Genomic DNA, 18,017 nt, shown 5'->3' with positions numbered 1-18,017 from the left:
TCCTTTAGGATTTTTTGGTAGACAGCAGAATTTATGGTTCAATTTACAACAGCAAGTCTTCCAGGTCCTGAAGCAGCAAAATAGCCCCAGATCTTCACACTACCACTACATTTTACTGTTGGTATGATGTTCCTTTCTACGCCAAATATAGTGGACATCCACCTTCCAAAAAGTTCATCTGTTGTCTCCTCAGTCCACAGACTATTCTCCAAAATGTCTTGGGGATCATCAAGATATTGTCTGGCAAAACTGAAATGAGCCTTTATGTTATTGCTCAACAGTGCTTATCATCTTGGAACTCTGTCATGCAGGCCATTTTTGCCCAGTCTCTTTCTTATGGTGCAGTCATGAACACTGACCTTATCTGAGGCCTACTGTACTTTGGATGCTGTTGCAGGATCTTGTGGACCTCTTGGATGAGCTGTCGCTGCACTCCTGGGGTAATTTTGGTTGGCCGGACAATCTTGAAGAGGTTTACCACTGTTCTATGTTTTTGCCATTTGTGGATAATGGCTCTCACTGTGGTTTGCCAAAAGTTTAGAAATTGCTTTATATCCTTTTCCAGACTGATAGATCTCAATTGCTTTGTTTCTAAGGTGTTCAAGAATTTCTTTAGATGGCGAGGTTTTGAGGTTTGTTTGGTCTACAACACGTTGTCAGATAGGTCCTATTTAAGTGATTTCTTGATTGAGAACAGGTGTGGCAGTACTCAGGCCTGGCTGTGGCTAGGGAATTTGACCTCAGCTTCCCAAAGATGTGATAAACCACAGCTAATTTATGTTTTTCACACAGGGCCCGTAGGTCTAGATTCTTTTCCCTAATAATAAAGAGCTTCATTTAAAAACTGCATTTTGTGTTTACTTGTGTTATCTTTGTCTAATATTTAAATTTGTTTTGTGACCTGAAACATTTACATGTGACAAACATGCAAAAGGAAAATCAGGAATGTGGCAAATATTTTCACACAACTGTAGGTCTATGAAGCTGTTGCACACCACTTATTTTTATGGCTTGATAAAGGCCCTGCGTGGCCAAAGCGTCACGTGAATTTTTTTTTTGTACAATACAAATAAAGTGATCCAAAGGGAATCTGGTGCCTTATTTTCTTGATTTCTGTATTGCTCCAACCTTGTGGAGGGTTGCAGTAAGACTGCACGGACTACAGAGTGGTGTACAGGATACACCAATTGCAATATGATGCTGTTGAGGTTGGTTCAGACGACCTGTGATAGGTCTGTTCATCGTGGTTCGTGCTCAGTCCATCAATGTCAGGATGTGGGAAGCCGGCCTTGTAAAAGAGAAAATATGGTTTGCCCCCTCACTAATGCAAACCGTAAAAGTGTTGTTTGATTCAATTTACCAGTGCAAGGCTCAGTCGACACTGCATGTGTACCCACTGTTAGGTGTGTATGCTCAGGAGGTTTGTGTCTGGCAGTGGGCACAGTGAGGAGGAAGATCGAGGCATCAGTCCACCATAGGGACCCATTCTAAAGAAACGTATACCGAATGCCATGTAGTGGCCCTCTGTATAGGAACGTGCAGTCTGCCGACACCTTAACCCTTGGAAGAGAACAATTTTAATGTGAGTGGTTCTAACTAGTGGAAAAAAAATGCACTTACGGCAATACAAGAGTATGATATTTCTCATAATTTGGATGTTTCATGGGAAATAGTGAAATAATAAACAAAACAAGCAAAAAATTTTCAGTTCGGTCATGTATCTAAATCAGCTCATAACTTGAGACACTGCCAAGATGTGATATCCCAGATAAATCTAATATTTCAAGTGCAAACGGCATCAGTAATCGCTCCTTCTATGTGGCGTTTTCAAGGCATTTTTTGTCCTGAAGTTTTTGGGTTTTTTTTGTTAGCATTCTGTGGGCGATTTCCTCACTTTTCCAGAAATCATTAAAGAGTAACTGTCATTTTAATTTTTATTTCATAAATCAATATTACACGTGAAAATGTAGACGGGAGGTGCTCTGCCTCTAGCTGCTCCCTCCTCCAGTGTTTATAGAATTGCATCCATAGCAGCCGCCATCTTCTATCTCAGTGATGTGACTGTCTTCACTGAAAACACATTTTACCTCAGAATTGAGAATTGTGATAATGAATGATCAGTCCTTGAAGTGAAAGAAGCAGATTTATCTGATAAGACATATTACAAATGTGCTTATTTTGACATGTTCTATTGATTTATGATGTAAAAATTAAAATGATGGTTACTCATTAACTCCTAAACCCCCAAGGGTGGTTTGCACGTTAATGCTCGGGCCAATTTTTACAATTCTGACCACTGTCCCTGTATGAGGTAATAACTCTGAAACGCTTCCATGGATCCCGGTGATTCTGACATTGCTTTCTCGTGACATATGGTACTTCATGTTAGTGGTAAAACTTCATTCATATAACTTGCATTTATTTGTGAAAAAAATGGAAATTTGGCGAAAATTTCACAATTTTCCAACTTTTAATTTTTATGCCCTTAAATCACAGAGATACGGCACACAAAAAACTTAATAAGTAACATTTCCCACATGTTTACTTTACATCAGCATAATTTTGGAACCAAAATTTTTTTTTGTTAGGAAGTTATGAGTTAAAAGTTCACCAGCGATTTCTCATTTTTGCAACACCATTTTATTTTTAAGGACCACATCACATTTGAAGCCACTTTGAGGGGTCTATATGATAGAAAATACCCAAAAGTGACACCATTCTAAAAACTGCACCCCTTAAGGTGCTCAAAACCACATTCAAAAAGTATATTAACCCTTCAGGTGCTTCACAGGAATTTTTTGAATATTTAAAAAAATGAACATTAACTTTTTTCACAAAAAAAATACTTCAGGTTCAATTTTTTTTATTTTACCAAGTGTAAAAGGAGAAATTGTACTGGAAAAGTTATTGTGCAATTTGTCCTGAGTACGCTGATACCTGATATGTGAGGGGGAACCACTGTTTGGGCGCATGAAAGAGCTCAGAAGGGAAGGAGCGCCGTTTGACTTTTTCAATGCAAAATTGGCTGGAATTCAGATCGGATGCCATGTAACGTTTGGAGGGTCCCTGATGTACCTAAACAGTGGAAACCCCCCACAAGTGACCCTATTTTGGAAACTAGACCCCCCAAGGAACTTATCTAGATATGTGGTGAGAACTTTCAACCCACAAGGGCTTCACAAAAGTTTATAACGTACAGCGGTACAATTAAAAATTCATATTTTTTCCACAAAAATGATCTTTTCACCCCCAATTTTTATTGTCCCAAGGGTAACAGGACCCTGAAAGTTATTGTGCAAATTGTCTTGAGTACGCTGATACCCCATATGTGGGTGTAAATGACTATTTGGGCGCATGGCAGAGCTTGGAAGGGAAGCAGCGTCATTTGACTTTTCTGGCTGGAATTGAGATCAGACACCATGTCGCATTTGGAAAGCCCCTGATGTACCTAAACAGTGGAAACCCCCCACAAATGACACCATTTTGGAAACTAGACCTCCCAAGGAACTTATCTAGATGTGTGGTGAGAACTTTGAACCCCCAAGGGCTTCACAGAAGTTTATAACGTACAGCTATACAATTAAAAAATCATATTTTTTCCACAAAAATTATCTTTTAACCCTCAATTCTTACTTTTCCAAGGGTAACAGGACCCTAAAATTTATTGTGCAATTTGTCCCGAGTACGCTGATACCCCATATGTGGGTGTAAACGACTATTTGGGCGCATAGCAGAGCTCGGAAGGGAAGCAGCGCCATTTGACTTTTTTGACTGGAATTGAGATCGGACACCATGTTGCGTTTGGAAAGCCTCTGATGTCCCTAAACAGTGGAATCTCCCCACAAGTGACCCCTTTTGGAAACTAGACCACCTAAGGAACTTATCTAGATGTATGGTGAGCACTTTGAACCCCCCAGTGCTTCACAGAAGTTTATAACGACCGGGTGTGAAAATAAAAAGATGGTATTTTTTCCACAAACATGATCATTTAGTCCCCAATATTTTATTTTCCCAAGGGTAACAAGAGAAATTGGACCCCAAAAGTTGTTGACCAATTTGTCCTGAGTACACTGATACCCCATATGTGGGAGAAAACTACTGTATGGGCACACGTCGGGGCTCGGAAGGGAAGTAGTGACGTTTTGGAATGCAGACTTTGATGGAATGGTCTGCAGGTGTCATGTGCGTTTGGAGAGCCTCTGATGTACCTAAACTATTGAAACTCCCCACAAGTGACCCCATTTTGGAAACTAGACCCCCCACGGAACTTATCTAGATGTGTGGTGAGCACTTTGAACCCACAAGTGCTTCACAGAAGTTTATAACGCCCAGGCGTGAAAATAAATCATTTTTTTTCCACAAAAATATTTTTGCCCCCAATTTTTTATTTTCCTAAGGGCAACAGGAGAAATAGGACCCCAAAAGTTGTTTTACAATTTGTCCTGAGTACGCTGATACCCCATATGTGGGGGGTAAAACACTGTTTGGGCGCATGGCAGAGTTTGGAAGGAGCACCATTTGACTTATTCAACGCAGAATTGGCTGGAATTGAGATCAGACACCATGTTGCATTTGGAGAGCACCTGATGTGCCTAAACAGTGAAAACCCCCAATTCTAACTCCAACCCTAACCCCAATACACCACTAACCCTAATCTCAGCCCTAACCCTAACCCTAATGGAAATAAATACATTTTCTTTTAGTTTTATTATTTTTCCCTAACTAAGGGGGTGATAACGGGGGGTTTGATTTACTATTTATGGCGGTTTTTATGTTTGGCAGCTGTCGCACGCTAAAAGACGCTTTTTATTGTAAAAATAGTTTTTGCATCACCACATATTGAGAGCTATAATTTTTCCATATTTTGACCCACCGAGTCATGTGAGGTCTTATTTTTTGCGGGACGAGTTGACGTTTTTATTGGTACCATTTTCGGGCACGTGACATCTTTTGATCGCTTTTTATTCTGATTTTTGGGACGCAGAATGAACAAAAACCAGCTTTTCATGAATTTCTTTTGGGGGGGGTGCGTTTACACTGTTCCGCGTGCGGTAAAATTAATAAAGCGGTTTTATTCTTCGGGTCAGTACGGTTACAGCGATACCTCATTTATGTCTTTTCTTATGTTTTGTCGGTTTTATGCAATGAAAACTTTTATATAAAAAATAATTATTTTTGCATTGCTTTATTCTGCGAACTATAACTTTTTTATTTTTTTGCTGATGATGCTGTATGGTGGCTCGTTTTTTGCGGGACAAGATGACGTTTTCAGCGGTACTATGGATATTTATATGCGTCTTTTTGATCGTACATTATTGCACTTTTTGTTCGGCGGTATGATAAAACATTTTTTGCTTCATTTTTAATTTTTTAAGTGGTTCGCTAAAGGGGGTAACTAATGGGACAGTTTTATAGGGCAGGTCGTTACGGACGCGGCGATACCAAATATGTGTAGTTTTATTGTTTTGTTTTTTTATTTCCAAAAAATGAATTTATTAGGGAATATTTTTTTTTTTTTTAATTTATTTGGCGATTTTTTATAAATTATTTTTACTTTTTTTTTTTTTTTAACTTTATTAGGTTGTCCCAGTTGGGACATCACTGTCCTGTGACAGATCACTGATCTGTCACATCACAGATCACTGTGACAGATCAGCGATCTGTCACAGGCACTACTGCAGACTTCCTCATGCCTGCGCTTTGCAGGCACTGAGGAAGCCAGCTCCCTACAGGCCCCCGAAGGTCCCCGTCACCATCTTGGATCTGGGGGCCTGTAGGGAAGGAGCCCCCCGCAGCAGCGCTGCACATTGCGCTGCCGTGGGGGGCTCAGGGAAGCACGGAGGGAGCCCCCTCCCTGCCGATGCTTCCCTTTAACCCCTGGTACACCGCAATCGTGTTTGATCGCGGTGTGCAAGGGGTTAACATGTCGGGGGCGGTCTGTGACTGCCCCTGTGACATATTGTGCCGGGTGTCAGCTGTAATAATCAGCTGACACCCGGCCGCGATCAGCGGCGCTCACCTAGTGGGCGCCGCTGATCGCTGTGACATACTATCCCGTCCCTGGGAATTAAGTCCCAGGGCATATGGACGGGATAGTACGTCACATGGCAGTAAGGGGTTAAGCAATAAATAAAAAAAACTAGCGTTTCCTGAGGTGAAAATGCCTCAAAACGCTTACAATACCCTCAAAAAGACCCCCAGACTTCTTTGAAGTATTTTTATAGCCTTCCCGTTAACTTGGATTATAAAGTATGGAGCGGCTTCACAGCCGAGATCACCTGGAGAATTGACACATTACTTATTTTAAATACTTCGCGTTTTTGGAAACTTGAGGCCAATCAAAAGATTGAAAGTCTGAACAGCAAGACATTTTTCAATAGAAATTAATAGGTAGAGTCTTTCAAGTGTTTTTTTGGGGGGGTTTTCTAAACCTGCATGGAAAGACGCCTCAAAAAAAGGCTGAGCACAAACCCTTACACTTTATGGCTGGGGTATGCCTATGACTGCTGTGCAGTTTTACCTGAACTCACCACAAGGTGGCAGTGTGTAGAAGTCAGGACTTCATGCACATCATACAACTAGCAGCCAAATGTTGTCACCGTTGCTCATAGCAACTAATTATGACAGACGGCCAGACTAATCCTTCAGTGTTATTCCTCAGAGCCTGCTCCATTCATCCCCCACTGTACGCCCTCACTAGTCCTTCATATAAGAATATACACACATTACCCTAAAAAAAGTACTTTATACCGGTCAGATTTTCCTTCTACATGTCCGCTCTGAACTGTACAGCGCTACGGAATATGTTGGTGCTAAATAATGAACAGACATAACATTTTTGTGAAATAACACCGATTACATCAAGAGAATTGCACAGCCTATTGGGGTGAGATACACAGTAAACCATTACGTCTTGACGTTTAAGGGGTAGTGTGATATAGAAAAAAAATGAAGCCATGAAGGCACTGGAAGAGGTTGTGCCACGAACAAAAGTACATTTTAATCAACAGATCTTGGAATAAAAATAAACTCCACAATTGGATGTGTTTCAAATAAAATGTTCCTGTGCTGAGATAATCTTATAAATGTGCCCCTGCTGTGTACTGTGTAATGGCTGTGTCTGATCGTGCAGGGACATGGTCTGATCATACCACAGCTCCTGGGCAGGGGAGGAAGTAACAGTATACAGACAGGACCGCATGGGTCTCCTAGGCAGGGGAGGAAGCAGAAGTGAGTATACAGACAGGACATCATGGGATCACAGCTGATACTTTGAGGTAAAATATTGCTTAAAAACAGGCAGTGAAATGTTTTACCTCACAGAGAGAATCAGCTGTGATCCCCTGCTGTCCTGTCTGTATCCTTTCTTTTGCTTCCTTCCCTGCCCAGGAGACCCATGCAGTCCTGTTTACTCTCTTTTGCTTCCTTCCCTGCCCAGGAGCTGTGGTATGATCTGACCATGTTCCTGTACGGTCAGACTTAGCCATTACACAGTACGGGCACATTTATAAGATTATCTCAGCACAGGAACATTTTATTTAACCCCTTAACGTCCAATGACGGGCATAGCCCGTCATTGGACGTCTCCCCTGCTTTGATGAGGGCTCCGGCAATGAGCTTGCATCAAAGCTGGGACATGTCAGCTGTTTTGAACAGCTGACATGTGCCCGCAATAGGCGCAGGTGGAATCGCGATCCACCTGCCCCTATTAACTAGTTAAATGCCGCTGTCAAACACTGACAGTGGCATTTAATAAGCGCTGCCGGCTGCGCAGCTGGAAATGCGCACATTCATTGGCATAACAACCCACAGGTCTCCTGGAGACCTCTATGGTTGTTAATGCCGCATTGCTATGAGCGCCACCCGGTGGTCGGCGCTCATAGCAATGCAGTAATTCTGCTACATATAGGCGATCTGCTCATCGCCTATATGTAGCAGAGCCAATCAAGTATAGGATGCTTCTAGCCTCCCATGGAGGCTATTGAAGCATGCCAAAATAAAAAAAAAGTTTTAAAAAATCTGAAAAAAATAAAAATAAAAGTTTAAATTATCCCCCTTTCAAAATAAAACAATTAAAAAAAAAAAAAATCACACATACACATTTGGTATCGCCGCGTTCAGAATCACCCGATTAAAAAAAGCATTAACCTGATCGCTAAACGGCGTGATGAGAAAAAAAAAACAAAACTCCAGAATTACGGTTTATTGGTCGCTGTGACATTGCATTAAAATGCAATAACGGGTGATCAAAAGAACGTATCTGCACAAAAGTGGTAACATTAAAAATGTCAGCTTGGTAAAAATGCAAAACGAAAAAAAAAACCTGGTCATTAAGGGGTTAAACACAACCAATTGTGGAGTTTATTTTTATTCCAAGATCTGTTGATTAAAATGTACATTCATGGCACAACCCCTTTAACGTATAAAACTATAGCATGCACACCTTTCAGCAACCCTACGGATCCAGGGCAGGCGACAGCCAGAAGTCAGTCCAGGTCTCAGGAAGTGACTGCCTGCTCCATTCAGAACAGTACGTTTTGGCACGATGAAGAGGTGCTAGTATCCCTTGTAATTGTCAGAGAAAAATAACCACACTCAAATGAAGACTTTAGGAATCTTATAATGCTCAAATTACATTTTTGCATACAGAAAAACAGTGTTATGTTGATGAGGGGACTTTCTATCCAAGACATTTGACGTGTCGACCCATCCGAGGTCTTTCTCAGAGTTGCTTGGGGGAAGTGAAAGGATGAGAAAATCAGTTTGCTGCAACATATAATCAGTGGATAAGTACATCAATATACAAATATGAATGGTCCACAACATAGAAACAAGACCTATGACAAGTCAAAACTTAAAGCGTTTTTGATGCCAGTCCCCATATCCAACAAACTCCTAAAGTCTTCATGTGAGTGTGGTTGATTCTCTTCTGACTGCTCCTTTCAGTAGAGAGACCACTGAAATATTCAGGAGCCGCGAACAACACAGTAACATTGGATAACATTCTCCCTGGTCCTCTGACTTCTCAATGCTTCTAGAACTAGCACAGACCTCTGGAGAAGTCTGCCTGGAATTACGGGGGTGCAGGATGGGGAGTATACCACCTTTTTTATTGGTATTCATGCCTAAAAAGGGTCTCTGTAAGCACAGAATTAGACCGGTTTCACATTTGCGTATCAGGGCGCAGCGACGGCCTGCACACGCCCGCCGCTAAGCCCCGCCCCCTGTCGCGCCTCCGACGGTAGCTCCACCTTCCGCCTATCGACGCAGGACGCTGCATGCGTCCTGCGTCCCCTATCTTTATCACTGGGGACGCATGCCGTGCGCAGTATGCGTTTGGCGGCGCATGCGTCCTTTTGACAGTGCGCCGAGCGCAACCAAATTGCAACAGGTTGTGTTTGGCGCTGGTCAGGGCACCGTCAAAAGAACGCATGTGCCGCCAAATGCATACTGCTCCCCCAGTAATAAAGATAGGGGACGAAGGACGCATGCAGCGTCATGCATCGATAGGCGGAGCTACCAGCGGAGGCGCGGCAGGGCTTAGCGGCGACCGTATGCAGGCCGTCGCTGAGCGCTGATACGCAAATGTGAAACCGGCCTTACTGTTCAAACCAAGTACAGGTGCTTGATGTATTCTTGGCGTTGCCAAATATTTAAGTTCACCTTCACACCTACTTGTTTTACATTTGGATGTTACTTTGATATGTATTAACTTTGTACAAGTCATGTACATCCCTTTGTGACATCAGTATTCCCCAATGCCATAACAATGCGTACATTGTCCTGGAATGGTCTGGGGAACACAATGAAGCGTTCAATGTGATGACTTCACCTCCAAATGCCTCAGATCTCAATACAATTAAGCATCTACGAGATGTACTAGAAAAACAAGTCCAAATAATCCAGGCGGTACCTGTTAAATATATTTCGGGTGGAGTTGTATATGGAAGGGCAGGGTCCCCAGTCGTTCTCTACATGATGAAGTAATTCACTGCAATGTCCCTCAGCACCAGAATCTGGACAGGACTAGTGACTCTACAGATCATGATTGTATAGCTTACATGAAGGTTGGGTTCATGTATGTGGTTATAGGTCTGTGAACTGAGAATTTGCGCAGCATCTAGTTCTCAGCAGCTTAGTGGTTTCAAACAAATCACTTTATCTAGTTGCCATCTTCACATGTAACTCAGGAAACTTCTGTAATATCCTACTTACACCAAAATTAAATGTTTCCACACTGGAGGCAAGGGTGGACACGCAATGCAAAACGCAAATAAAAATGTATATTTATAGAAGGCTCTGCGTTATCCAAGTCTCCAATCAAGTAATGCGACATTGGAATCTGAAGGCACTTTCTCAGTATTGTCTATATATACATTACAGCGGGATAGAAAAATAAAGCTAGTGCAGGAACATCCCAAAAATCCAGACTTTAAGGGTGGTTTTACACTTACCGTATTTTTGCAGTTCGTTATTGCGGCCCGTTTTTGCGGGCTGTATCGACACATTTTTTGAGATGTACCGCAATAACGGGCCGCAAAAAAATGTTTGCGGATCGCCGTTTTTTCCCCCCAATAATATGGAAATAGTATTGGAGAAAAAAAAACGGCGTTCCGCAAAACTGGAACTGTCAGCGCGCATCAAAAACAAACTTCCGGTTTGTTTTTGCGGCCCCATTGATTTAAATGGGCACCGTGTCCGTACGCCGTGAAAAATATCGAGCAAGCTTGATATTTTTCACGGCCGTATATATGGCCCTCGAGGCCATACGGCATACGGCACACCATTGAATTTTTGCAGGCCGAGTTTGCGGCCCCATAGAAAGCTATTGGGGCCGCAAAATTGGCCCGCAAAAATACAGTAAGTGTGAAACCACCCTAACATAGTAAAAACTCACTATCCTGGTGGAGTGATGCTACAAATAGATTCTAGGGTTGTTGTATTTTTGTTGTTTGAAGCTCCAAAGATGCTGCAACCCAGGGCCAGCTACAGGTTTTCGTGGGTCCCTTTAAGACAATCCACAATTCATGATGCAGATAAGAAATATAGGCATAGTACAATGACAAAGATTTCACTTACTGCTTACATTACATGAGTGATATCTACTGTAAATTCTAGTGACTACAGACTTCTCATTTTAGACAGGACAGTATAATCCGCCATACAGTATTATGGACACCACAGTCCTCCATACAGTATTATGGGCCCCATATATTGCTCCATACAGTATTATGGGTACCACAGTGCTCTATACAGTATTATGGGCCACATATATTGTTCAATACAGTATTATGGGCCCCATATATTGCTCCATATAGTATAATGTGCCCCATATGTTGCTACATACAGTATATAATGGCAAAATATATTTCTCCATACCGTATAATGGGCCCCATACAATGCTCCATACAGTATAATAGACCCCATATAATACACCATACATTAAAAAAAAAAATTCTCACCTCTCCCGTTCCCCACAGCTCCAATCTTCTCAGCATCTTCTGACTCACTGCAGTGCTCAGCATAGAGGGCACACTGTAGTGAATTCATTGCACCCTCTACCCTAAGACGTCAGAGAAAGTCAGAAGACGCCGAAGAAAATGGAGATGTGGGGAACAAAGAGAGGTGAGTACTTGAGGGGTTGAGGGGTGGGCGGTGCCAGCTCCATTGCATGCCGGAGTCCCCAATAGTGAGGTAGCCCCCCGTTCGTCCAGGGCCCCGACACTTGCTCAGGTGCGCTGAGTGGAGCCATCGCCCCTGCTGCAACCACTAGGAGTTTCTCACTAAAGGATCCTGGTGGTTAAAAAATGTAGGACAAAATCTGGCAAAATATTTTGTGTCTACCCCTTAAACCACTTCATCTGTAGCCTGTTGTCACCTTCCTGACCAGGCCAAATTTTACAATTCTGCCCACTGAGTGGTAATAACTTTGGAACGCTTCAATGGATCCTAGTGGTTCTGGGATAGTTTTCTCATGACATACTGTACTTCATAATTTGTTCAATATGACTTGCATTTATTTATAGACCCTTTTGCAATTTTCAAATTTGTAAACAATTTTTTCTTTGTTATGACATTAAAACGGTTAAAAGTTGACGAGCCATTTCTCATTTTTCCAACAAAAATTTTTGAAGTGAAAAGGTGGGATTATAGTTTAATGTCATGAACATGCTATAATTGTTTGTACCCCTTTTTCTTGTTATTAAATTGATAAAAACAGTTTAAAAAAAATTTTTTTTGACGTGACATCACAATTGAAGTGACTTTGAGGGGCCTATATGACAGAAAATAGACAAAAGTGACATCATTCTAAAAACTGCACCCCTCAAGGTGCTCAAAACCACATTCAAGAAGTTTATTAATCCTTCAGGTGCTTCACAGGAAACTGAAGGAAAAAATGAAAATGTAACATTTTCACAAAAATGTTACTTTAGACTCATTTTTTTTTATTTTCACAAAGGTAACAAAAGAAAGTGGACCACAAAAATTGTTGTGCAATTTTTCCTGAGTACGCCGATACCCCATAGGTGGGGGGAAACCACTATTTGGGTACACAGCAGGGCTCAGAAGGGAAGGAGAGACTGTTTGGAGCACAGACTTTGATTAAATGGTTTGCACGCGCCATGTTGCTTTTGGAGAACCCCTGATGTGCCTACACATTGGAAATCCCCCACAAGTGACCATATTTTGGAAACTAGACCCCTCAAGGAATTTATCTAGAGGCTTATAGTAATGATTATCCTTTGGTTTTACTCGTGTATGAATTTATAATGTGGTGTACATAAAGCCCCCGTTACACACTGCGATATCGCTGCATGTGATACTTACCTCCGACCGGCTCCCCCGCTGGTAATCGCTGATCGCGCGAGAAGCTGCTGGACCATTCCTCGTCGGTCACTTCCTGCTGTGATGACGCGCGACGCGTGGAGCCGGGCGGGAGGACGTCAGGATTGCCTCGTCTGACAGGTAAGTAGCGACCCCCCGACCCCAGCGATGTCGCTAGTGAGATCTGCCTGTATGGCAGCTCACTAGCGACCACCTAGCGATGCACCAGCGATCCTGACTGCGTCATATCGCTAGTCGGGATCGCTGGTGCATCGCTAGGCGTAACGGTACCCTAAGATTTTAAAAGTGTGCTGTTTCAATGAGATAAAAACAAAATTCATTTGTTGTGGACCTGTGGTATGCTTTGAAGCAATCCTTAATATAATGGCCAGGTTTTGCAATAGTACCGTATATACTAGTGTATAAGCCAACCCGTGTATAAGCCGACCCCCCTAATTTTGTCACAAAAAACTGGGAAAATTTATTGATTTGCGTATAAGCCTAGGGTGCACAGTGAGTGGCCCCAGATTTGCTGCACAGTGCGTGGCCTCAGATAATGCTGCACAGCAAATGGCCCCAGATAAGGCTGCACAGCGAGTGGCCCCAGATAAGGCTGCACAGCGAGTGGCCCCAGATAAGGCTGCACAGCGAGTGGCCCCAGATAAGGCTGCACAGCGAGTGGCCCCAGATAAGGCTGCACAGCGAGTGGCCCCAGATAAGGCAGCACAGCGAGTGGCCCCAGATAAGGCAGCACAGCGAGTGGCCCCCGATAATGACAGTGAGTGGCCCCAGTTTTGCTGCACAGTGAGTGGCCCCAGATGAGGACAGTGACAGGTCCAAGATAATGCTGCAGTGAGTGGCCCCAGTAATGCTGCACAGTGAGTGGCCCCAGTTTTGCTGGCCCCAGCTAATGCTGCAGTGAGTGGCCCCAGTTTTGCTGCAGTGAGTGGTCCCAGATAATGCTGCACAGCGAGTGGCCCCAGTTTTGCTGGCCCCAGATAATGCTGCACAGTGAGTGGCCCCAGATAATGAGGACAGTGAGTGGTCCCAGATAATGCTGCACAGTGAGTGGCCCCAGTTTTGCTGCAGTGAGTGGTCCCAGATAATGAGGACAGTGAGCGGCCCCATCATGTTGCTGCTGCCTCCGTTACAAAAAAAAACAAACTGTATACTCATCTCCGTCGCTGCCCATCAGCGTTGCCGGCTCTGCACTCATCCCCTCCTGGCGCTCGCCTCTGCAGCCCCCTGCTTGTTCCATGTTCTCGGTGCCGCTGCTCTTCCTGCTTCAGCGGTCACGTGGTACCGCTCATTAAAGTCATGTATATGCGCATATTCATGACTTTAATGAGCGGTGCCACGGGACCGCTGAAGAAGGAAGAGCAGGGGCACTGAGAGCATGGAACAAGCAGAGAGGCTGCAGAGACGAGCCAGGAGAGGATGAGCATGATCTGACACCCCTGCTCCCCCTCCCCCGCCGATCCCCCCCGGTATATGACTCGCATATAAGCCGAGAGGGGAACTTTCAGCCCAAAAAAATGGGCTGAAAATCTCGGCTTCTGCACGAGTATATACGGTAAATTGTGTCTTTTCAGATTCCCATCTTGGAGCATACTCTGCACATTTTTGGTGATCTTCCTTTCTTCCCCGTTTGGGGAATCTCTGCTGGAAATTGTTGCCCTGGTAAGATATGGGCACTATCAGTTTCAGAAGTACTGGGACCCTCACCTTCTTGAATGCCAAACATTAGGGCCTTGATGACTACCTCCTAAAACTGAAGGGAGGTCCCTATAATGCCTGCAGATCAAAACAACATGAAAGCACTGTACAGTGTGATCTGTGCAATGTCCACGGACAATTTTTTTTGTACCATACTTTAGCTTTTTGCATGGCACTATATGGTTTGAGAACCTCATCTGAGAGCTCTACACACCCCAATGTACTTATTGTAATCCAAGATACAATTTTGCTTTGGGACTTTGTGTTGTGGCAACTCTGACAGCTGTTGTCACGGTGTATGGTGGTCAAGATAAGGACATCCCTCTTGTTCTTATACTTGGCCACCAGCATGTTGTCCCTGCTTTGTGCTCTGCTGTTGCCCTCTCTCAGCAGTTGCCCTTAGGGATATCGAGAAGGGGTTGACAGCCGAGGAACCCCTCCAACTCAAAGCCTTGCCTAGACATTTTTATCAATATCACAAGAGTGATTTGAGCCTTCTTAAAGTGAAGGGCATCGATATGGTATCCCTAGGATCCGTATAGGGGAACCTCAGCAAAAGCCTTGCAAAGATGGTAAGTAGATGTATAGGTTGGGAAGCATTGCTCCATTTGGGCTGAATGAAAATTTGGGGTTTACTGCCTTTTTATAACGTATTGTGGTATATGCGTTGTGTTTTTATGGGATAAGGGTATATAGACAGGGATTTAATATTAGGATTTTAATATCGTATGTTGTAATATCAGCATTTTCACATTTTCTTTTTCATATTATTAGTTATTTTTTATTTTCTCTACCACATCAGACCTTGTTGTCTATTACCTTTCGATGTCGCCTTGATGCTATGTGGGGAATTGATCGGTGTCATTCGTTCTTGTGTCTGCTGGTCTTAAATAAATGAACGTCACACATAGGATTCCTTCGGGCTAAGCCTTAGGATACCCACATGTAACACTGGTGAAATCGTCGCAATTTAGGAACTATTTTACGTTCATTTTGTTACTTTCTACCGAGGATATATGAATTTTACATGTAAATCTCATTATGACTTTTTAATTCACGAGGGTGTACTGCCACTTGTCTTTTGAGCAATTCTTATTTAATTTTCATAGCCCCTTAGTCACAATTCCACTATTATCTTTCATTGAAATATGCTCAGTTAAGTTTATTCTAGTTTTTAAGTGGACCACTTCACAAAATTAGTATTTATTCTTCATTGGCATCATACATTCATTCACCAGATAATAGATCTTCACACAATTGTAATCAAGCAGAAATTTTTTGCGACTTTTCAATTCACATTAAAATATATAATTTCATAATACGCTCATCTAAGATAATGTACACTTCACCTTTTCTCACATTTTAATTGCAGCTTTTTTCAGAAACTTTAGTAGACCATCCTCTTTCCTTTTCCAGTCACATGCATTTTCCTGTGCTTACGGTTCCAAACTGTGAGGCTTGCTGTGACTGATTGAGCGCGCATGTCCATCAGCACGGTCCTCTGACTTCAGGTACCCAGGTACTGCTAGAACGCACAGCTGCCATCACCATAACTGCGCTGCGTGCTTGCGGTCCAATCACCGGAGGTGACAAGTCACTCACAGAGGGTGGGCAGATGACAGTGCGTTGCATCACATTTCCGGCAACCTGAACTGTGCACGCAACACAGGGATTCCACAGATCATTGACACATCATCTCCTTAAAGGTCTGGTGTCCCTCCTCCCTGACAAAGTGTGGACGAAACGCACGTCGGGGCTGAGGGACGCAGGACAGATCCTTCTTCACTGTAAGTTTGCACAGCATGAACAGCTTTTGTTTGTACCTACCCTGTTTTTATGTTGCGTTGCATTGCACATATTACTGCATCAGCCAGACAAACAATACTTAGGACTTTATGCTTTTAGCTTTACGTCTTTATGCCAATAGTCTGTGAAAAATGAGGATGAATGAACTCATGGAGATCAACATCCAACACTGCGGAGACACCATCACATGTTTTTCAATGCAGTGATCCTAGAGCAATGCCCCCATCCCTTATGGGAAATATGCAAAAACATGCAAAACACAAGCCGCGGAGACACTATCACGTTTCTCAACGCAAGCAATGACTAGCCAGGTCTTTCCCCGGGAAGGAACAACCACAGGAAGGGCAATCTCCAATGAAGGAAACCACCTATGCCAAAACATGGTATCATCCACAGACAGCTGTTTCGGGGTATTGCCCCTCATCAGTGTGGAGTAGGAAACTGGCATTGCTCCTACTAGCATATTTCCCATAAGGGATGGGGGCATTGCTCTAGAATCACTTGCCAGTCCTACTCTAACATGAAAGCCACAGAAAAGAGGAAAAAAAGCATCTCTGCCTGTTTTTGTTTTTTTCTCTAATATTGGATGATTTTTTCCTCTTTTTGAGGTTTTCATGTTAGAGTAGGACTGGCAAGTGTAAGGAACTTTGACGCAGTTTGCCAGCTTACGTATTATGGCCATAATATTAACCAATACCTTACATATATTGATGTTTTTGTGCACTTTTTATCTTTTCAGGGTGCAGTTGGGCCCAAATGGCTCTGTAAACTGTGGCCTCTGTTCACACGGGATGCATTATAGTTAGCACTGGGCAGCCCTATATGGTGTTACTGAGAGGCTGTGAACCAGAAGCCCTGCATTCCCTGTGTGAACACTGCCACATACGGATTATTTTTTTTGCACTGGTGTGCCACACGGCCAATCCCTGATTGTAGGCTGGCTGTTTCATTAGGTATTATTGCACCTGTGCAGTTGCCATTTTACTTGGGTCCGCTGCACCGATAGTGCATTTGTATTGAGTTCCTTCCAGGTACCAATATTAGCGGTGATGGTAGAAGTCACAAACGGAGGGCAGATAAATAAAAATATTCTCCTTTACTACAATATAAAATGTCGGGCGATGCTCTGGCCGGTAGCAATCGCCCTGCTCTCTCCGATGCTAACCCGCCGTCAGAAGCGGATCATGCGCCGGGAGATGTAATTAGAGCCGGCAAGGTGCAGGACCTTGCGTGACGTCACAGTCACGTGTTAGGTCACGTGATCGGCTTAAGGTAAGCTAACAGGACCAAAAAACCAATTTGGATTGTTTTTTTGATCCTGTTAGCTTTCCTTAAGCTGATCACGTGACCTAACAGGACCAAAAAACCAATCCAAGTTGTTTTCTTGGTCCAGTTAGCTTACCTTAAGCCGATCACGTGACCTAACAGGACCAAAAAAAAAAAATCCAAATTGTTTTTTTGGTCTGTTAGCTTTCCTTAAGCCGATCACGTGACCTAACACGTGACTGTGACGTCACGCAAGGTCCTGCACCTTGCCGGCTCTAATTACATCTCCCGGCGCATGATCCGCTTCTGACGGCGGGTTAGCATCGGAGAGCAGGGCGATTGCTACTGGCCGGAGCATAGCCCGACATTTTGGATTGTAGTAAAGGTGAACATTTTTATTCATC

Source organism: Dendrobates tinctorius, unplaced genomic scaffold (assembly GCF_039654945.1).
Source record: "Dendrobates tinctorius isolate UK_male_01 unplaced genomic scaffold, ASM3965494v1 ptg000129l, whole genome shotgun sequence".
Classification (NCBI taxonomy): Eukaryota; Metazoa; Chordata; class Amphibia; order Anura; family Dendrobatidae; genus Dendrobates; species Dendrobates tinctorius.
This window is presented reverse-complemented; position numbering follows the sequence as displayed.